We start from the raw sequence: 23,183 nt of genomic DNA, 5'->3' as shown, positions 1-23,183 counted from the left end.
TTTGGACTGCAAGGAGATCCAACCAGTCCATTCTGAAGGAGATCAGCCCTGGGATTTCTTTGGAAGGAATGATACTAAAGCTGAAACTCCAGTACTTTGGCCACCTCATGCGAAGAGTTGACTCATTGGAAAAGACTGTGATGCTGGGAGGGATTGGGGGCAGGAGGAGAAGGGGACGACAGAGGATGAGATGGCTGGATGGCATCACTGACTCGATGGACATGAGTCTCAGTGAACTCTGGGAGTTGGTGATGGACAGGGAGGCCTGGCATGCTGCGATTCATGGGGTTGCAAAGAGTCGGACACGACTGAGCAACTGATCTGATCTTGATCTGATGACCCAGCAATTCCACTCCTGGTATATATCCCAAAAAAACACCTCCCACTAATTCAAAAAGTTACATGCACCTCAATGTTCATAGCAGCCTTATTTACAATAGCCAAAATACAGAAGCAACCTAAGTATCTATCAACAAGATGAATGGATAAAAAAGATGTGAGACACACACATACATACACACAATGGAATATTGCTCAACCATAAAAAAGAGTGGAATTTTGACATTTGCAGGTATAGGAATGAACATGGAGGGCATTATGCTAAGTGATATAAGTCAGGCAGAGAAAGACAAATACTGTATGCTATTGCTTATATCATATTAGTGATATATAACAACTAGCAAAGTAGTGAATATAATAAAAAAAGAAGCAGACTCATAGATATAGAGAACAAACTAGTGGTTACTAGTGGGGAGAGGGAAGAGGTGAGGGGCAATATACAGGTACAGGGTTAAGAATTACAAGCTATTCAGTATAAAATAAGTTACAAGAATATATTGTACCACACAGGAAATATAGTTAATATTTTATAATAACTATAAATGAAGTGTAACCTTTAAAATTGTGACTATGTTGTACACCTGTAACTTATATAATATTGTATATTATCCATAGGTCCGTGAAATTCTTTTTAAAAAACAACATATAGGTGGCAGCTGCTCAGAATTCCCCAGCCTCCCTCATGAGATTCTCAGTTCCAGAGGTACAGATTCCATTTCACTCCACTTTACAGTATGGTCACGTCTGTCCTGTCTACCCAGATCTTCAAATCTGACCACAGTGTTCTGCCTGAACATTCTCCTGGTCGATCATTATTACTATAGCTGCATTATGTCACCCTCTTTAGGAAATTCGTTCATTCATTTAACAACATATTGACAGCCTACTCCGCACGAGGCCTTGTTCTTACAAAACATCAATGGAGACAACAGACAAAAATCCCTGGGGGAATGATAAGGAAGAGGCAGATAATAAACAATGGACGTGGTGATAAGCAACATGCTCTATGAGACAGTGACCCATACTCTGGAAGAATCAGCTGATGGTGGCATCTCTCCCCCAACTCCACGTTCAGCAGCATCAATTCTGTGACAACACATTGGTAACTTGAAATGGCCAAATATTTGCACTGTAGAAATTTGCAAATCATACAAAGTGCAGCTCCTTTCTTAAACAGGAAACATTTACCAGCATACCACTGGTGTAATTTTAAATCAAACATTGACATTTGAGTAAAGACATAAATGAGGTGAAGGAGTCAGCCTTCAGCTACGTGGCATCTGGAAGAGCATTTGAGGCCATGAGACAGACACGGCAAAGGCCCGAAATGAGGAGCAGGCTGGGGATATCCTAGAAAGAGCAAGGAGTCCCGTGGACAGAGCAGAGCAAGTGAGAGACAGGGAGAGTGGTAAAGATGAGCTCGGTCAGGTAACTTGAGAGCAGGTGGTAGAGGATGTTGTAAGCAAGTGGGGGACTTTGGCTTTTACTGTGACTGTGATAGAAAGCTATTAGGGTTTTGGAAGAGAGGGATGTAGGATCCAATGTACTTTAAATGGACCGCTTTGAAATGTTGAGAACAGATTAAGTTGGGGTGAGTTGATGGGTAGTGAAAAGGTACAAACAAGGCAACACTCTTCCAGATATTCCAATCTATTATCTAGATGAAATATAATGGCTCAGAGTAACAATAATGAATGTAGTACAAAATGGCTGGATTCTGGATACAAGGAAAGCACCTCCAGGAGGTGCCAATTGATTGGACATGCAATGTCAGAGAAAGGAGTAAAGGCTGACACTAAGACTTTTGATTTCAACAAATGGAAGAGTGGATTTAACATCACTTGAGAAGTAGAATACTGGGTGGAGCAGATGCGGGGGGAGCTAAGGGCAGGACAATCAGAAGGTCAGTTCTGGACAGACTGACTTTGAGATACCCATTATGGTGAGTGGGAGATGGATGTAGGAGTCTGAATTTTAGGGGACAGTTCTGGCCTGGAGATCTAGATTTGGGAGGCATAGATGGTATTTAAAAGCTTGGGACAGGAGAGTAAGGCCAAGGCGTGAGTGTGGATAATGAAGAGAAGAAGCACAAGGATTCAGCTTTAGGATGCTCCGGGGTTGACAGGTCAGGGGAAAGAGGAGATGAAGGAGAAAAGCCAAGGGTACAGTGCCCTAGACGCCAAGTGAAGAAACGCATTAGCAGGAGGGAGTGATCAGCTTTATCCAAAGCTACTGAAAGCTCTGCTAAAATGAGAACTGAGAACTGATCACTCTGTTTAGCAAAATAGAGGTCACTGGTGACCTTTACCGGAGTGGTTTCAGTTGGGTATCTGTGGAGAGAAGTCTCACTACAGTGGGTTTAGGAGAGAACAAGAAGAGGGAAGTTTGAGACAAAGAATAGAGGAGACTTTTATGGACATTCTCTGCAAAGTAGAGCAGAGAAATGGGGTGGCAGCTGGCAGGGAAATTGAGGTTAAGAGTAGGGCTTTGTTTGGTTTGGTTTAAAGATGAGAGTTTGTGCAGTGATGGGAATGAGCCAGTAGAGAGCGAAACTTCAGTGAAGGGGAACTTTGGGCCCTTGGCCTTTCTCTTCCTCCCAGGCTGGTTTCATTTCCCTTCTTGGTTCATTTCCCTCATTAGCCAGCCTGGTCCCATGACTGGAGATTTCTATTATGCTTTTACTAACCCCTACAAGGCATCCCTTTTGTTCCTTCTTCCTTCCCAAGCCTGCCATTTTCTTTCTTCTTTGCAACTGCTGGGTTGCCAATTGGCTTTACTACAATAGTTCCATGCTAACAAACCTTACTTGAACTTGCAGAGCTGTCCAAGTATTCTTTTCTTCTTTCATGGTTTACTTCCTAGCAAATGACCAAACAGTTTATTCCAAATTTTTAAAAACTCTTATTCAGCGTTTTTTCAACCCACATTTATTGAGCAAGAACCATGTTCCAGACACTGGAGCCTGACACCCAAACTCCACTGCTCCTCAACCTCTTAGCAGACGACCTTTATCCCACTTTTCTGAATTGATTGATGTGAAATTCTTCAATCTTCCCCCTTACACTCCCAACTTTAAAAGACAGACTTCCCATCATTATTTATAGAAAATAAAGTTTCCCTGATTATTTCAAAGATTCCCTTTTTCAGGACTTCCCTGGTGGTCCAGTGGTTAAGATTCTGAGCTTTCAATGCAAGGGAAGCAGGTTCAATTCCTGGTCAGGGAACTAAGATCCCACATGCTGTGCACTTTGGCCAAAAAAAAAAAAAAAGATTAGCTCTTTCCTTTTGGCCTTGATTCTGTTACCTCTTACATTTAATAACTTGTTCTACGAATTAATTTCTGCATGTTTTATATTATCTCCTCCCTTTTTCCCAGAGGGAACAACTATACTGACCTTTGAACTAATCATTCTTTTAATTTTCTTTGTGATGTTTTTCACATGTATACACACATATATAAGTAAATACATACATGCACACATACATATATATGTATGTGTGTGTATCTTAATATGGTGTTCACTTTTGACAAAACTGGAGATTGGTTTTGGACTTTAAGTAAAACGTGAGCCTAGCTGTGTATGGAGAAGACGATTTGCCATTCCTCCTTGGAGAAGGTCAGCTGAATAGATTCTCAGGCCTCAGCTTTCTCTTTGGGGCCATCAGTATAGAAGGCTGTGACTGAGTCCTAGAAACATGGAGCTGGGGTCTGTGGCAGGAGAATGGGCAGGGTGGGGGCTCTGCATTTCCTTTTCTCAGCTTCTATATTAGAAGAAAGCACAGAAAATTAATGAGCTAAATTTTCCATTAGAGAAGTTAGCACCAAAATAAACCCTAAGAAAACAGGAGGAAAGAACTAACAAAGATATGAACAAAAACTATGAAAACAGAAAACAAAGATACAGTAAATATAATCAATAAAACCTAAAATGTTTCTTAGAAAAGACTAACATGTAGACAAATCTCTGACAATATTTATTAAGAAAAAAGAAAGCATAAATAGAGTTTGTAATGAAAAGGATATAGCAGATAAAAAGTTGAAAATACAATGAAAAATTAAGTTGAAAATAACAATGGAAAATTTAATGCTGAGTATTTAAACTTAGATGGAATAGACAGATTTGAGGTCTATTCATACAAAAGCATACAGAAATTTCAACAAGTAAACTGAAGTTACATGAATAAATAGGCTAAATCTTATAAGAATAAGTTAAAAAACACAAGCTGTAAGAGGATTTATATAGTATGTTACATTTAGATAGAATTTCAAAGCATGTAAAACAATATTATATGTATTTTTATGGATAAATTAATATATAACACAAATGTAAACCATACACAGAAATGTTAAACATCAAATTCACTATGGTATTTATTTCTGGGAAGGAAGGGAAAGAAATGAGGGATCTCAACTCCATCTGTAATGTAAAATGCAAAGTGCTCCACAAGTACAAATTATTATAGAAAAATAATACGAATATTCTAAGATTTCTCAAATGGCACAAATGCTTTAACATTTCATTACTTTATAAGACACATCAAGTCCTTGGCTTATGCCAATCCTCATACACCAAAGCTTATAGTATTTGAATTGCAAACTTTTGAGACCTATAATTAATGAGAAATAGCAGACAGAATAAGTAATCTTAATGTATTGGAGGCTCCTAAGGTAGTTTTTGCTGGTATCAAAATAGTTCAGTGAGCCATAAACACCATTTCAATGCAGGTCCCCATCCTTTGCAAAGTGCACCAGTCCATTCAACTCTGGACTTAATGTTCTCATAACCCTTTATTTCCTAAGACAAGTAAAGCTGTAATATCTTCATCCAATTCTCAGAAAGTCTCTACATTTCAAAATCACAAACCTTTCCCAAGTTTGCATATTAAGACAAATGAGAAGCTAAAATGGGATTCAAGTTCATTGAAAAAGAAAGGAGATGGGAGAAAGCACTGTTTGTATTGGGCAAACAAGATAGTCTTTGTTCTATTAATATATCAAAGGCGAGATAAATATCAGATATAATTAATATTTCACTCGTTCTGGAAGATTTTTCCAAGTGCCTTAAAAGTAGTACTTCTTGCCTAGATTTCAAAGTGAAAATTTGTAAACACTTTTTAAACCTCTGTACTAAAAGAATGAGTTTCCCAGGTGGTGCTAGTGGTAAAGAACCTGCCTGCCAATGCAGCAAACATAAGAGATGAGGGTTCTATCCTTGGATTGGGAAGGTACCCTGGAGGAGGGCATGGCAACCCACTCCAGTAGTCTTACCTGGAGAATCCCATGGATAGAGGAGCCTGGCGGGCTATGGTCCATAACATTGCAGAGTTGGACACTACTCAAGTGACTTAGCATGCACACGTGCACACTAAAAGAATTACGTAGAAATGAGTTGATGCCAGAAAGGGACAAAGAAATTCCAAAGTCCCATGTTAGGTAAGCAAGAAGGAACCAAGGGATTTTGAATAAATGAGAACTGACCAATCTGTGAATGCTCCGACCGTGTTTTGAAGATGTAGAAGATCAAAGAAATAAAATGCTCATAGCAATCTAGTAGTCAGGGACTACTGAGTAAGTGACCTTGACCATCCCCAGCGGTCCCAGGACTGAGAGGCTCTGCTCTGCCTCCTTAGGGTGAGTGACTACAAGGTCTAGTGATTTCCTTGGCAGATAGAATCCCTTAAGAGAAGTGATGACTCCAATATAGTGATTGTATTCTGAATTAAAAGGACCATGAACCTCCAGAATACGGACCAGAAAAAAAACCCATGCCTTGAATCAAAAGGGTGGGAGGAGAATGGTACCGTATTTCAGTCCGACTGTGACACCCCTGTTAGAAGCTTCTGCTATGACAGCTGACTGTCCAGGGTGGAGCTCATGAAGTGAGACTGGAATACCCATGAGCATGGTCTGGGAGGCTATGCAACCCAGAGAACTGGAATGCAGGCACCAAACAGGGCTGGACATAATGTGTGCAGAGGCCCCGGAACACAGCAAATAAGGAAGGCAGGGATGCTGAAGGGAGAGAGAATCTGCAAAGAAAAGCAAAAGATGAAGTTAGGATAAAGACAGATGATGAAGATAAAGAGGACCGAAGGTCAAGGGTTAGGCTGACACAATAATGAATAATGTACAGAATCTAAAAGATAAGTTCTGGTGGGCAGGATTAGACATCAGAACTAAACCCCTGTGTTTCGCTTAGCAGGACTTTCATCACTCTAAGAACCATAGTGATGGACCCAGAGCCTTAGCCTCTAGCTCCAAAGCCCTTTGGACTACCAGCTAGACTTACCAGCGTTTTCTTTGCGGTCTGGCTTATAGCTCCACTCTGCATGACAGCTGGCACAAAAATCCTTTTTGTTCCCAGTTACTCCACTTTGGGAGCTATCTTATTCCAGCGCATCGGTGTCTCCAGTGAGTCTGAGCTCCTATTATTTCCAACTTTCCATTTGTCCTCTCCACTTTCTTTATTCCAACAATCTGACTTCCTGGCCCTGCTCTTGACCACTGACCTCTGGTATTTTCTTTAAAGGTCATCCTTTGGGACGGAGCTTCCTGACAGATACCTTGGGGTTCTATCAATACCTGCGTTGTAGAATGAAACAGTGAGCAGCACAAATAGAGCCAAATGTCAAAGACAAAGAATGAATGGAGACAACACCACGGGTGGTGTCTGAGGGAGTGGTTTCAAGAACACAAACACAGATGGACCTGGAGGGCATTATGCTTGTGAAATAAGTCAGAGAAAGACACTCTGTGCATTATCAGTTATGTGTGGAATCTAAAAAAGAAAACAAACAAATGAATATAGCGCAACAAACAGATATAGAGAACAAATCAGTGGTTACCACTGGGAAGAAGGAAGTGGGAGGGGCAAGACAGAGAGATGGGATTAAGAAGTACAAACTACCACATATGAAATAAATAAACTACAAGAATGTAATGCACAGCACAGGGATTGTAGCCAATATTTTATAATAAGTTTAAATGAAGTGTAATCTATGAAAATATTGAATCACTATGTTGTACACCTGAAACTAATATAATATTGCAAATTAACTATAGTTCAATAAAAATAAATAGCTCAATGGTTCTCAAAAACAAAACACAAACTTGAGAGTCTAAAAGAGAGGGAGTGTCAGGAAAAGATGAAGATAAGCCAGACAACAAAAGGATGTACAGCCACTATGGAGAACAGTGTGGAGATTCCTTTCTATTCCTGAAAATAGATCTGCCATATGACCCAGCAATCCCACTGCTGGGCATACACACTGAGGAAAACAGAATTGAAAGAGACACGTATACTCCAATGTTCATCGCAGCATTGTTTACAATAGCCAGGACATGGAAGCAACCTAGATGTCCACTGGCAGACGAATGGATAAGAAAGCTGTGGTACATATATACAATGGAATATTACTCAGCTATTAAAAAGAATGCATTTGAATCAGGTCTAATGAGGTGGATGAAACTGGAGCCTATTATACAGAGTTGGAATAAGTCAGAAAGAAAAACATCAATACAGTATATTAATGCATATATATGGAATTTAGAAAGATGCTAATGATGACCCTATATGTGAGACAGCAAAAGAGACAGATGTAAGGAACAGACTTTTGGACTCTGTGGGAGAAGCCGAGGGTGGGATGATTTGAGAGAATAGCATTGAAACATGTATATCATCATATGTGAAATAGATCACCAGTCCAGATTTGATGCATGAAACAGGACACTCAAAGCTGGTGCACTGAGATGACCCTGAGGGATGGGATGGGGAGGAAGTTGGGAGAGTGGTTTGGGAAGGGGAATACATGTACACTCATGGCTGATTCATGTCAATGTATGGCAAAACCACCCCAATATTGTAAAGTAGTTAGCTTCCAATTAAAATAAATAAATAAATTAAAAAAAAAAAAAGGATGGCCACATGAAGCAAGTAGGCTGAGGCAGTTTTCTGACCCACTTCTAAATGTCTTCATTTCCCTCGTACCCCAGAGGGAACGGCTCTCGGAATGAGACCAGTGGAAACTTTCAGGACAAAGGCAATTGGAAACGGCTAGCTTAGGTGCCATGTGCAATGAGATGGCATTTCCTTACAGCAGCTTCTGATAAGGACATGCTTTCAGCCGCCGTCTGCTTACTGCTCCTTCAAAGGGAAGCTCAGTGTCCTAGCTGTCTGTTCTTGCCCCTGCTAACCAGAGAAAGAGAGAATCTCGGCCAGTCCCTGGAGAGGACTCTGGAACTATCTTTTCTAACCTAGTTGGAGCAGTCATCTTGCTTTCTCAACATCCTGTTCTTGGCCTTTAAACCTCAGCATGAAACAAGAGCTACTGTATTTGAAAGTTGCTAAGAGAGGAATTCTTAGGTGGATGTTAAATAGATTTAGTGTGGAGACCATTTCACGAAATATATCAAATCACTCTATTGTACACCTGTAACTAATATAATGCTATATGTCAAGTACAGCTCAATTAAAAATTAAAGGAAGTAAAGAAAAAATAATCCTTTGGCTACTCCATGCAGCTCGAGGGATCTTAATTCCCCAATCAGGGAATGAACCCAGGCTCACAGCAGTGGAGAGCGCCAAGTGCTAATCACTGGGCCACCAGCAAAGTCCCAAGGAAAATAATTGTTTGAAAAACAGATAAATAAGCATTAATTACATTTGCCAAAGTAGTTGCTCATTTTCAATGATATCACCATAGGCTATCTTTAAAATTTACTGAACAAAGGTTTGCCATAATTATTAGTTGACCAGCTCCCTGAAGGTATTGTTCGTTTTCAGATGATTATAAATATTTTTTTTCTCCTAACAGCCACACAGATAAAAATTAACATCCTGGGATAAAAATTAAATATATATATATATATGTGTGTGTGTGTGTGTGTGTGTGTGTGTATTTTTTTCTCAGTCAAAATTTGGCATCACAGTTTGGTTTGGAAAGTAAGTTTGCAAGAATTTCATGGAGTGTAAAGAAACACTCCTGTGCTAAATTATAGTTTAGATCGTTGGAGTTGCTTTGCCTGAGAGAAACCAACAAATGCTTAAGGGTAATAGCACTTAAACATTCCATACAACACTTGTAAATTCATTATCACATGTTCTCTGTTCTTTCATCTGGATCGACACCATCTGTCGCTTGATGGTTCCTATCAGTGCCAAAGAGCGTGTAAACAAACCCTACAGTTCGTATTATTTTCATTCCCTTATGAACCTTGTTCATCCAATTTGTGTCAAGTGGCTTCAGGAGGCTGTGGGAAGAGGCGGGGAATCCACACAGACCCTGGAGCCTTCCTACGAGTACAACGTTGGTGGGAGGGATAAACTGCCAGTAAATTACACCCACTGAACATCAGTTCAATTTCCCTTTTGTTTTTAAAGTGACCTGGGAAGCCGGGGGCTTCCCAAGTGACACTAGTGGTTGGTAAAGAACCTGCCTGCCAATGCTGAAGACATAAGAGATGTGGGTTAGATCCCTGGGTCAGGAAGGTCCTCTAGAGGAGGGCATGGCAACCCACTCCAGTATCCTTGCCTGGAGAATCCCATGGACAGAGGAGCCTGGAGGGCTATGGTCCATAGGGTCGCAAGAGTCAAGCATGACTGAAGCTACTTAGCACGCACGCAGGGGAACAGAACTCAGGTGTTTAATGGAAAGAATGAGGGCTTGAAAGCCCAAAACACCAGGTCTGATTCTCTATTCAATCACATAAATGCAACCTTGGGCCAATCAATGACTCTAATCTCCAATTTTCTCATTTGTAAAATATAAGTTAACATCTCACAGAGATTTTGCATGAATTTAATCAGTGTAATTTAATTCATGGAGGCTCCTGAAGTCAGATCTGTTAGAGTTCAAATTCTGGCTCAACTATTTATTTGCTGTGTGAATCTGGTCAAGTTGCTTAAAGTCTTTAAAGCCTCAGGTTCCTCAGGATAGGTATGTGTGTGTGTGTGTGTGTGTGTGTGTGTGTGTGCTTAGTCGCTCAGTCGTGTCTGACTCTTTGCAACCCCATGAACTGTAGCCTGGGCTCCTTTGTCCATGGCGATTCTCCAGGCATGAACACTGGAGTGGGTTGTCATGCCCTCCTCCAGGGGATCTTTCCAACCCAGGGATCAAACCCAGGTGTCCCTCATTGCAGGTAGATTCTTTATCGTCTGAGCCACCGGGGAAGCCCAAGAATACCGGAGTGGGTAGCCTATCCCTTCTTCAGGGGATCTTTCCAGCCCAGGAATCAAACCAGGGTCTCCTGAATTGCAGGTGGATACTTTACCAGCTGAGCCACCAGGGAAGCCCTCAGTATAGGTAATATCCATACAAATAATTCCTATCTTATTGGGTAGTTGCTCCGAGCAAATGAGATTATCTATAGAAGAAATGTAGCATGGTACCTGGCACATAGCAAGTGCTCAAATGCATGTTAGCTGTTATAGGAAGCACCACACACAGTAAATTATTTCTGGTTCTCTTAACTAGGTTGAGGATTAATAGGAGGCAGTTGTGCTAGCTATGCCCAAAGGCACTCTTCTGACAAAGCATTTCTTTCTCTTTTCCTTCTTTTCCCCTTTCAAGAATGTTCTGGTACACATTAGCAAAACGCCTTAGGGGAAGGGAGCCAGAAAGGCTTTAAGTGTATTTCCTTCACAAGGAAATCCATGTGCTTTCAGAAGAAGCTAGGTCTCAGAAAGGGGCCAGTTAGAGTAAGTGCCCAAGACCGTAAATAAAGCACAAAAGAAGAGACCCTGTGAGTCGGAATTTAAGAGAATTCATTAACACTGTTTTTCTTTACGTGCTTTTTAAAAAAGTATGAATTGTGGTTGGTTGAGAGACTGAATTTTATTTAAGAGGGAATTGTGTGGGAGTTTCAAACACTCGAACTACCTTCCTTTGGGTAGTAATTAAATTTTTAGCTTTGGAAAAATGTTCAGAGTGCAGATGGATTAGCGTGAAGTTTTAGGTTGAGACTGTAACCTGGCCACACCACTGACCCCAGGCAGACGCCCACACTTCCCAACCTTGCTTGGGCCTCTCTGGGGTCTCAGGAGATTCAGCGACTTCCTTGCTTTGTGGGAGTGTCCCCTGCACCCAGCGAACATCTAGGACCGAGCATCATCTTTCCTGACTGTGTGCAGCTGCGATTCACATCACAGGCCGATCCTGATGTTCATCCTGTGTTAGGAAAAGATGGACAGAGTTATGATTTTCACTATAATGGCTTCTGCAGAGTTTTGCCATTTTGTAACTCCCCCTCTTTTCCTTTTTGTAAAATGGTTTTCTCTTCCGCAGATCTACTAAATGAATATGCTTATAATAGTGATATTTCATGGTTACCAGGCACTGTTGGGGAAGTGGGGGCGTTATTGTTCAATGGTACAGAGATGAAAACGTTCTGGAGATGGGTAGTGATGATGTTTACACAACACTGTGTATATACTTATTGCCAGTGAATCCTGCACTTAAAAACAGTTAAAGCCGTAAATTTTCTGTAATGTATGGGGTTTTTTTTTTCACGATAAAGTGCTATTTCAGCATCCTGGTTTCATCAATTTATATAGACACAAGATTTTCTAGGCAGAGAGTAGCAGGTGGCTTGGGTGTTAATGGCCTCCCATTTGGGGATGGAAACTCATGATAAAAATGTTGCCTTATTTAGGTGGGTGGCGACCCTATTGAGGTGACCAGAATACTGTGCCCCCTCGTTAGCATATGAATTCATTGCAAGATTTAGATGCTTCAGAAGTACTTGAAGATTTGCCTTTTTTGAAATTCTAAGCACCCTCCTTTCAATGTCATCACTTTTTCAGGACTGGCTTAGCTGTCAAGAGAAGAATAAGCGTAAGAGACACTACTTCCCGTTTGTGGTGAAGTCAGTTCTCAACCTCTGGTTCCTGTTAATGAAAGGTTTTGACTGGCTCTGGTCTAATCCTGGTTCCATAACTGTAGTCCAGGTTCCGGGGAGCACGCGGTTCGTGGTGGGTACAGGGCCACACACCACCAGACATATGGCTCCAGTGACTTTGACAGCCGCCAGGGTGGTGCTCAGGACAAGCATCACGTTCCCCTGAAGATCCTCCCAGGAGCTCCCATCCTGGCTGTTGATCAGCCCCTGTCCATTCATCCATCCATCCAGATAGGTGGGGATACATCACAAAAAAATTACTACTCAAAGATAAATTCAATTTTCATATTGAATTATTATCCAGTTAATTCTAGCTACATAGATAATGTACTTGGGTAACAATTTGAAAACATGTTTCCAGTTCCCTTCCCTCCATCAATTTAGTTCTCTAAAAATGCAAAAGATTAACACAATTACCTTAATGTTATGATTAATTGGATATCTGCCATGCTGGATTGTCATAACTTAATGTTTCACCAGCTTCCCAAACCAAGTCTTTTTAGTAGTTTCCCTTTTTATACTATTAAAAAAAGAAATCTTGGTCTGAGAAGCCTGAAAAAAAAAACCTTCAACGTACACCAAAAACATTTCCTAGCTTTTATTCTCCATTGATATTTGCAATTTCCCAGACAGGGAAAATATTATAAGAAAAATTCTACGCGGCTTTCCTAAGATGCCCAATTGTGACAAGCAAAAGCCAATTTAAAGATCTTTTCCGCACCCTCTGGTGGCTGAGCTGGAAAAGGAAATAGCAACCCACTCTAGTATTCTTGCCTGGAGAATCCCATGGACAGAGGAGCCTGGGGCGGGCTTCAGTCCATGGGGTCGTGAAGAGTTGGACACGACTGAGCGACTAACACACTGGTGGCTGAGCAGAGTCACGAGTTCGGCGTTCAGACCCAGAAGGCCAGTGATCTCTGAGGCTTTTTTAAATGGCCATCACTAAATTTTCCATTCATCATTGCAATTGTATCCAGATCAGGAAAGCAGGAGGGAGTGGAAAGAATTTGGAATCACGAGACTTGGACCTGAATCAGAGCTCTGTCATTTACCAGTTATGTGAACCCACGTCTGGCCAGCAAGTTTCCATAGAGCTGAGGTTGAATCTGGAATTTCTCATCGGAGATAAGAGGCGATGTCAAAACTAAAGGCATATATGATTTAATTTCTGTCCAGAAAAGGCAATTGCATAGAGACAAAATGTAGGTTAGTGGTTGCCTGGAGTTGGGATGGGAAAGGGGATTAATTGTAAACAGGCATGAAAGATCTCAGTGAGGTCAGGAAAATGTCCTAAAACTGTATTGTGGTGATGGTAGCACAAGATAGTAAGCTTACTAAAAATCATTGTAATGTACATTGAAAATGAGTGAACTTCATGATCTGTAAATTATGCCTCAATAAAAGTGTTTTTAAAAACAACAGGAAGGGGCTTCCCTGGTGGTTCAGTGGTAAAGAATCCACCTGCCAACGCGGGAGACACGGATTTGATTCCTGAAGCGGGAACTTATCACATGCCGTGGGGCAATTAAGCCCGTGTGCCACAACTATTGAGCCTGTGCTCTAGAGCCAGGGAGCTGCGACTACTAACGCCGGCTGCCCTTGAGCCTGTGTTCTGCAACAAGAAGAGAAGCCGCCATATTGAAAAGCCCACGCATCGCAATGAGAGAAAAGCCCCGGTTTGCTGCAACTAGAGAAAAGCCTGCGCAGCAAGACCAAGCACAGCCAAAAATTAATTCATTCATTTAATTAAAAAAAAAAACAGGGAGGGTGGGGAAACAGAGTGGATAACTCGGAAATCCAGGTAGAGCCAGGAAGCTTGTACCTTGTACCTGGGTAGAAGGAAAGGGGAATGTGGGGGGAGGACGTGGTCAGCAGGAAAAACGCCTAGGTTTGGAACATGATTGTGTCCACTTTCCATTGTCCATAGCTCTGCCCAGTTGCATCGCCTGAGGTTCGCAGGCTGGAGGAGGAAATGTCACTGCTTCCCAGCTCAGCCTCCTATTGTAGAGGCAGGGGCTTCTAAGGGCCTCACACAGACAGTCTGGCCATTCAGGGACATTTCTGACAGAAGGAAGACCATTAAAGCAGACATCTTGATGCAGTTACATCAAAGTGACCATTATGAAATGTAAAATCTGTGTTTCCTTCATAACTTTTCTCCATAAAAGGTAATCTGATGTGGATGGGGAATAAGATGAGACTAAGGAGAGGGCTGGGAGAGAATGTCTTTTTTTCACATTACTTACTAATAGAAACCTTGAAAGTGTGAGGATTTACAGAAGTATCAGGAGAGCATCCGGAGAAGGCAATGGCACCCCACTCCAGTACTCTTGCCTGGGAAATCCCCTGGACGGAGGAGCCTGGTAGGCTGCAGTCCATGGGGCCGCTAGGAGTCGGACACGACTGAGCGACTTCACTTTGACTTTTCACTTTCATGCATTGGAGAAGGAAATAGCAACCCACTCTAGAGTTCTTGCCTGGAGAATCCCAGGGACGGGGGAGCCTGGTGGGCTGCCGTCTATGGGGTCGCACAGAGTCAGATATGACTGAAGCGACTTAGCAGCAGTAGCAGCAGCAGGAGAGTATCTGTCAAGCTGGGTAGAAGGAAACTTATCAGGAACTCTAAGAGAGATGATAAATGAATTTTGTTAGTTTAGCTTTTTATTTTTAGAAAAAAAAAGAACAGAAAGAAAAAGAAAATAAAAATAAGACACAGAAAGTTTATTAGTAAATAGCATTATATCATGTATACCAAACGGGCTTACTACCCTCAGTATAACAGACACAAACCAGAGAAAAATGGGCAAAGGATCAGTACAGGTAAATCACAAAAGGAAAAAATAATTGAAGAAATATGATGTCAACATAAGAAACATCATTTAACCTGGCTACGAATTAATAAATGTTACTAAGAAAACAAGCTTTTTTTTCACCTATGAAATTGGCAAAGATTATGAAGATTGATGCCGATTATCCTTAGTGCTCGGGTAAATTGTTACAACTTTCTGGAGGGTAATTTGGCACTACACTCAAAATGTAAATATGGATACCTTCTGGCCCAGCAATTTCACTTTTGAGATTACTTTGTGCTAATAATTATGCTAATAATTAATTTCACATGTGTGAAAAGATATATATATACACATTAGGATGTTCATGACTGAGTTAATTATAAAGGCAAAAAATATAGAAAAGGTGTTCTCAAACACCCTTCAACAGGAATTTGATTAATATTGTACACCTGTTTGATATAATATCTGCAGTAATTAAAAATGGATGTGATCTATTACATATTTGGGTCACAGAGAAATGTTTATAGTATGTTGCTAAGTAAAAAATATCAGCATCATAATAGTGTAGAAGATATGACTCCATTTTTGTTTACAATAATAGTGTGTCTCTCTGTGTGATGGACTGAAGGTGCACTGCCCAGATGCCTCTTCTAAAAAGGACTTGTTGCTGTCAGCCTGTTCAGGAACTGCCCAGCTGCAGGGCTACTTCTCCCCATGTCCCACCTTCCTGAGCAGAGAGGCAGGGGTGGGTTGGCCATTTCAACTCAATAGTGAACATCATTGATGGGTTATTTTTCAATTCAGAGCTCCCAGTCAGATCTGCCAAGGTTGCAACATAGCTCGAGTTCTCTCTCTACGTGATTCTGTTTTCATCCCTTTCTTTCCATGGGTGTTGACCCCAAGACAGTTCTTGAGAAATATCCTGCACAATAAACTCCATTTCAGCATCTGCTTCCCAGAAAACTCAAACCAGTGATTTTCATACTGTCCAGTGAACACATTCTGGAAAAGCTTTCATCAAGTATTTTGTTTCGGATGGGTTGTATGCCATAATTTTTGGCACTGTCTTATTCTTTTAAAATAAATATGTGTTTTCTTTTCATCAGATGAAGATAATATAGCAGTTTTTCATTTGGGAAAATAAAGAGAAAAATTAACAGCTTGATTCTATTCTGGTCAAGATGACCACATCTAAGTATCCATATTGAAATGGCAGCATTCAAGCCATTTGGTGCTTGGCCTTCTGCATGGGGAAGGTGAGCTGTTCTGAACACCCTCCTGGCCTACACCCTTCCTACTGCTCTAGCTCTTGGTTCTGGTGGGCGTTTTGGCCTGACTCTCTGCAGGTTATCAGAATATTGTTGAGGTTGCCTGTGCAGTGTGAGATGCAATTGGCGGGGGCGGCGTGAGGGTCCACTGAAGGAGATGTGCGTCCACGTGGATGGGAGTAGGTGCACACCGAATGCTACATGTTGATAACTTCTCAAGCCTCCAGGGAGTCTCTCCTTTTTCATCATGAGTGGGTGGAACCTGTGTGCTGGGAGGGGAGCCAGGTGATACCTGCCCTCGAGATTCCTTAGCTCAGAGCCTTGAGCTGTTTGGAAAATTATCTTATACCACCTATACCAGAAGAATCCATCTACTAGCTTTCTTCTGAGTATCTTGTGGCCTTTCCAGATTTTGGTCACATTCTTGGGGCCACGTTGAGGGGTGTATGAAGACTACAGGGTTAGATGCCATTGCTGCTGAGAACAAAGTATATTATTGCATGGCTCACACAGTCTTAGGAAGTAGTGAATTAGTTATTGCAGCAAAGACCACGAGTCTTCACATGCTCTGAACATCTATTCTGGTCCCCTCGTCTCTGAGATTACCCAAGGAACTGGTGTCCAAGATACAAGTCCTGTCTTAAGTTTTCTCCCAGATGTGTATGAAAAAAAATACTGATAAAAGTTCTTCCTTTCTTCTTCAGCCAAAAAAAACCCCACCATGCAGTTCAAACTCTTATGGTCTTAGCCCCGAGTGCAAAACATATGTCAGAAACAAGCTGCCTCCTACAAAACAGAAATAGAGTCACAGATGTAGAAAACAAGTTTATGGTTACTAGGGGGAGACAGAGGGGTGAGGGATAAGTTGGGAGGCTGGGACTGACACATATATGTCGTGTCTGCCTCTGTGTGACCCCATGGCAGACAGCCGCCAGGCTCCTCTGTCCATGGGATTCTCCAGGCAAGAATACTAGAGTGGGTTGCCATGCCCTCCTCCAGGGCATCTTCCCAATCCACGGATCAAACCCAGGTCTCCTGCATTGCAGGCAGATTCCTTACTGTCCGAGTTTCCAGAGAAGTCCTTTCTATGTAAAACAGACAATTAATAAGGACCTATGGTATAGTACAGGGAACTCTACTCAGTACTCTGTAATGACCGGTATGGCAAAAGAATCTGAAAAAGAGTGGATGTGTGTATACGTATATCGGACTGACTTTGCTGTACTCCTGAAACTAGCACCACACTGTAAATCAATTACATTCCAATAAAAATTAAAAAACAAACAAACAAACAAAAAACAAACAAGGGACTTTAAGCTGAAACGTGGTATCAGTCAAACCAATCTGCAGCACAGCAAACTGAGCTGGAGATCCTCGCCAGCTCCATAGTTGTGGACTAAACACCTGGAAAGTAATACCTCTGAGCTGTGGTGTGGAGCCGGCGGGCAAACCACAGCTGGCGATGGCTGGTCTACTGGGACTCCTGGGGTCCACGCACATCTGTAGGAGGGTTGGCAAAACCAGTTGTGTGACTTCTCAGTCTGATGGACTCACAGTACAAAGACGTAGCTGAAAGTGGTTTCAGAGCTTTATTAAGCATTATTAGTTTCTGTAAACAAGCCAGAAATCAAAGCCAGATGACTGAACTTTGAATAGTCAGAAAACTGAATTGATTAGAAACAAGACTACTGATGTACAAATACACTTTGCTTCTGACGCCTGACAAATATAGTTTTGCTGCAGTTGTTTAAGATACCGCCTCTCATGGTTGGTGAGGAAACAAATATGCTCTGAATGTGCAAAGCAGAGACATTGTGTAACATGGGGCCTGAGGGCAGCGACCATATGGTTCACTTCTGCTGACAAGCGAGATCCTTGCTAGACTGGCTGTGAAGAGCTGCAGGAGTTATTGGAATTTCTGTGTTACCAAGGGAGAATTAAGGAATATTTACCGACTGGGTTTCTATGGATCCATATTTACTAGCAAAATCCCAGTGTGAATAAGGTCATAAAATCAGTCATTTATTTAATATTCGCTGTGAGGCACTCTGCTAAGTCCTGATGCTAAAACAGAGCATTTGAAATAACTGTTGTAATGTGTGGCCATCTTATGCAGAGGACAGAAAGCCTGTAGCTATTTGCAGCTCCCAGCATTGCAAAATCTATGCCAAAACATGCAGAGTGAAAGACACATAAAGGCACACACACGCACACACACACACACAGTGCTTTCTGGGCATGGAGAAGAAAGCTAAGTGTCCCTCTAGTTAAATGATACATTCTCTAACCTTTTTGATATTTGCAAGCTAATTTAAGCTCTGAAGATGTCTTCTGTGTTGGGTGATCTCCGGGATGCCCCGGGGTGGCTGCGGATCCCAGAAGTTAACATTGAAGTGTCGGAATTTTTGTTCTTTTCCTGCAGAGGTACATAGAGCTCCATTGTCTGTTCTCTCAGGCGGCTCTTGCTGGCAGATTCTGTGTACAATCACAGAGGGCAATTCTCTTTCACTAGGGATGAGAACGCTGGGGGAGCAGCTCCCCTCTGCCCGGAGTGCCACTTGCTCCGGCCCCAGCTGCATGGGGAGGAGACGGCTGGGGCCAGCATGGGGAGGAGCTCGGACTCCACACCAGCAGCAAAGGCAGAGCCCCCAGCATCCTAGCTTCCCCAGGCCTGACAAACGCCCGTGTCTGTGCTGAAAATCCAGCTTGGAGAGGCTCCTCTAGGATGACACCTAGAGATGACTGAAGGAAACTAAATTCTGGGCAACCAACCAGAAAGGAATTGAGTGGAAGGAAAGTAAGGCTTGTCTCCCCTCTGTGTGCATTTGTGGGGTGTCTTGGGTGTGCTGTGGGTGAGGTGGGGAGTCCTGAGGGGTAGTGAGGAAGCACTGACAACTCTTGTTGAGAAGCATCCAGTTAGATTTCTACCTCATGGGATCAGACAACAAATATGAAATATTTCCAGTGGATGTTTTCATTTGTAAACAAAACCACAAAGAAAGAAAAAACAGAACTTCTCAGTGAAGAAAAAAGAGGTTGTGGGCAGAGCTGAAAAAAAGAATATTTAGGAGCCCCCAACAGCATTTTGTGAGTGATTTGAGGTGGAAAGCAAGAGAGAAGGAAGCTTTCAAGCCAAGAACCAGATCTCTGGTCTTGCAGATTCAGGGCTCCTACATCCTTCTCTCCGAAGTGGAGGCAAGGAAGACTTTGCCTCAATCACCCACCTCTCACCCACCACCTACCCAGGCTGCTCTGTCTCTGTCTCAAACAAGGCAGTCTCTGAATTCTTTACTATGACAATTACTTCATTTTGCTGCAAATAATGAAAACATTTTTGAACCAAATTTCTCGGTGGTCTGAAAATGGGGACAGGGCTGTGCCTCTGAATGAGGCTGTTAAGATCCTCGAGATGGTTCACCTTTTAGGACTCCAAGGGTGTGCCCTGAGACGGGAACTGAGATTCTGGAAGCTTCTGAGGTGTGTTCCAGGTCTTCAAGTCATTGGGAGAACCATGTCTGACCTCACGTGTTCAGTCGTGTCTGACTCTTTGCAAGCCCGTAGACTACAGCCCCTTAGGCTATCCTATCCACGGAATTTTCCAAGGCGAAGAAGACTGGAGCGTTTGCCATTTCCTACTCCAGGGAATTTTCCTGACCCAGGGATCGAACCCACATCTCCCGCATCTCCTGCATCTGCAGGTGGATTCTTTACCACTGAGCTCCATGGGAAGCCCATTCTGACCTCACAAAGACATGTTAATAAGAAGACTTATCGGGATAAATCTTAGGACTCCATAATCTCCACACGTAGCCTCTGAAGGAATTCTGTTTCCAAAACAATTTTTAATCTCATAAAGTCCAAAGAAAGTCAGAAAAGACTTTCTTTCCTTTTCATTAACTAGGGGGAAAAATCCCTAATGCATTTTTTTGCAGTGGGCTAAAGTCCCCTTTCCAGGCTAATTGGAAATGCAGGAAACAAAACATCGATGTTGGCCTTTTGGTGGAGATGGGCTCAGGAGGCGCTGAGTCCCACAGCGGAGGTGCTGTGACCAGGTGCAGGCAGAGGCCTCCACACCGAAGGGCGCAGTAATCGTCTCTCCCTAGGTTCTCAGGCAATTGAGAGCTACGTTACTTAAGATTCCACGTGAAGTCATCGATCTCTTTGCTTAAATAAATGAATTTTTAAGGACATCCCATCTAGTCACACTGTCTTGAGTTCTGGCTGTGTCTTATTTGGTGGGAGATGGAGGGTAATTCTCCTTGTTGCTTTTACACGTTGTGTGACAATTCTTGTCCCAGACTGGCTTTTCAAGAATGTTGTATACAAAAAAAGTCCTGGAGGATAGAGATAGAGTCTCTTTTGGGGGCTGAGGTCAGATCCGTTTTCTGGTGAGGATAATAAAGGCATTATCTGTCTCCAGAACAAAGGTTGGGTAGGTTTGCTGCTGCTAAGTCGCTTCAGTCATGTCCGACTCTGTGCGACCCCATAGATGGCAGCCCACCAGGCTCCCCCGTCCCTGGGATTCTCCAGGCAAGAACACTGGAGTGGGTTGCCATTTCCTTCTCCAATGCATGCAAGTGAAAAGTGAAAGTGAAGTCGCTCAGTCGTGTCTGACCCTTAGCGACCCCATGGACTGCAGCCTACCAGGCTCCTCCGACCATGAGATTTTCCAGGCAAGAGTACTGGAGTGGGGTGCCATTGCCTTCTCCGACTATTAGAAAGATTGGAGGTTTTCTAAGCTCACAGTTCCTCAGCTTTGACATAGATCTGTGTGCACGGCAGCCACCTATGCCCACATCAGCATCACTCCCATGGGTCTTGGGGCTCCAGAGGAAGCCATGAGAACGTGAAGCTCAACGCTGCCTGCTGTGCTGTAACAATGTCCTCTGTCTCTGAAAAAGGGCTCTGTGTCTCCCACCTGGATCCCTGAAGCTATGACTGGCAAACTTGTTAGCCAACAAGCAGGGTAAAAATTTCAGCCTCCTCACAATTATTAACATTATTTTGTCATCTCTTTGGGTCATCATTTCATTTGAAGTTGGGGGAAATGCTGTGAGGATGTGATAAGGACAAGAAAGGTAAATTGAGTAGCTAGTGTGAGTGTACTGATGCTCTCACCAGGGGCCTGTCAGCTCCCCGGCTCTCTTTACTCTTTCCTTGTCCCCATCAAAGCTAGCAACAGGCCAGGGTATGGTGCGGCACACCCTGAGTTCTGCAGGGCAGTGACTGCCTTTGTATACTAATCACTCTGCAATCCATGAATCTCTGTTTCTTACAATAGTTTTGAAAGTTAGGAACTATTCCTGAACTGAAGCTGAGAAGGGTTAAGAAACTTGCCCAGGTGGCATTAGTGGTAAAGAACCCGCCTGCCAGTGCAAGAAATGCAGGAGATGCATGTTCAAGCCCTGGGTTGGAAAGATCCCCTGGAGGAGGAAATGGCAGCCCACTCCAGAATTCTTGCCTGGAGAATCCCATGGATAGAGGAGCCTGGCGGGCTAAAGTCCAGATCAGATCAGATCAGTCGCTCAGTCATGTCCGACTCTTTGCGACCCCATGAATCACAGCACGCCAGGCCTCCCTGTCCATCACAAACTCCCGGAGTTCACTCAGACTCACGTCCGTCGAGTCAGTGATGCCATCCAGCCATCTCATCCTCTGTCATCCCCTTCTCCTCCTGCTCACAATCCCTCCAGCATCAGAGTCTTTTCCAATGAGTCAACTCTTCGTGTGAGGTGACCAAAGTACTGGAGTTTCAGCTTCAGCATCATTCCTTCCAAAGAAACCCTAGGGCTGATCTCCTTCAGAACGGACTGGTTGGATCTCCTTGCAGTCCAAGGGACTCTCAAGAGTCTTCTCCAACACCACAGTTCAAAAGCATCAATTCTTCAGTGCTCAGCCTTTTTCACAGTCCAACTCTCACATCCATACATGACCACAGGAAAAACCATAGCCTTGACTAGACGAATCTTTGTTGGCAAAGTAATGTCTCTACTTTTCAATATGCTATCTAGGTTGGTCATAACTTTCCTTCCAAGGAGTAAGCGTCTTTTAATTTCATGGCTGCAGTCACCATCTGCAGTGATTTTGGAGCCCAGAAAAATAAAGTCTGACACTGTTTCCACTGTTTTCCCATCTATTTCCCATGAAGTGGTGGGACCGGATGCCATAATCTTCATTTTCTGAATGTTGAGCTTTAAGCCAACTTTTACACTCTCCACTTTCACCTTCATCAAGAGGCTTTTGAGTTCCTCTTCACTTTATGCCATAAGGGTGGTGTCATCTGCATATCTGAGGTGATTGATATTTCTCCCGGCAATCTTGATTCCAGCTTGTGTTTCTTCCAGTCCAGCGTTTCTCATGATGTACTCTGCATATAAGTTAAATAAACAGGGTGACAATATCCAGCCTTGACGTACTCCTTTTCCTATTTGGAACCAGTCTGTTGTTCCATGTCCAGTTCTAACTGTTGCTTCCTGACCTGCATAGAAATTTCTCAAGAGGCAGATCAGGTGGTCTGGTATTCCCATCTCTTTCAGAATTTTCCACAGTTTATTGTGATCCACACAGTCAAAGGCTTTAGCATAGTCAATAAAGCAGAAATAGATGTTTTTCTGGAACTCTCTTGCCTTTTCCATGATCCAGCGGATGTTGGCAATTTGATCTCTGGTTCCTCTGCCTTTTCTAAAACCAGCTTGAACATCAGGAAGTTCACGGTTCACATATTGCTGAAGCCTGGTTTGGAGAATTTTGAGCATTACTTTACTAGCGTGTGAGATGAGTGCAATTGTGCAGTAGTTTGAGCATTCTTTGGCATTGCCTTTCTTTGGGATTGGAATGAAAACTGACCTTTTCCAGTCCTGTGGCCACTGCTGAGTTTTCCAAATTTGC

General features: G+C 42.7%; 1 long non-coding RNA gene across 1 annotated transcript in view; it reads right to left on the bottom strand.

The window, feature by feature from the left end:
• Positions 1-11,165: 11,165 nt before the first annotated feature.
• LOC105004248 overlaps positions 11,166-23,183 on the bottom strand; it is a 15,782-nt gene continuing 3,764 nt past the window's right edge. The window contains exons 2-3 of the long non-coding RNA XR_827198.1: positions 17,714-17,864; positions 11,166-11,505 (exon numbers count right to left, since the gene is read on the bottom strand). This is a non-coding gene — a long non-coding RNA (uncharacterized LOC105004248). The remainder of the gene's footprint in view (positions 11,506-17,713; positions 17,865-23,183) is intronic.

The sequence above is a fragment of the Bison bison genome, unplaced genomic scaffold (assembly GCF_000754665.1).
Source record: "Bison bison bison isolate TAMUID 2011002044 unplaced genomic scaffold, Bison_UMD1.0 scf7180017864473, whole genome shotgun sequence".
Classification (NCBI taxonomy): domain Eukaryota; kingdom Metazoa; phylum Chordata; class Mammalia; order Artiodactyla; family Bovidae; genus Bison; species Bison bison.
This window is presented reverse-complemented; position numbering and strand designations above follow the sequence as displayed.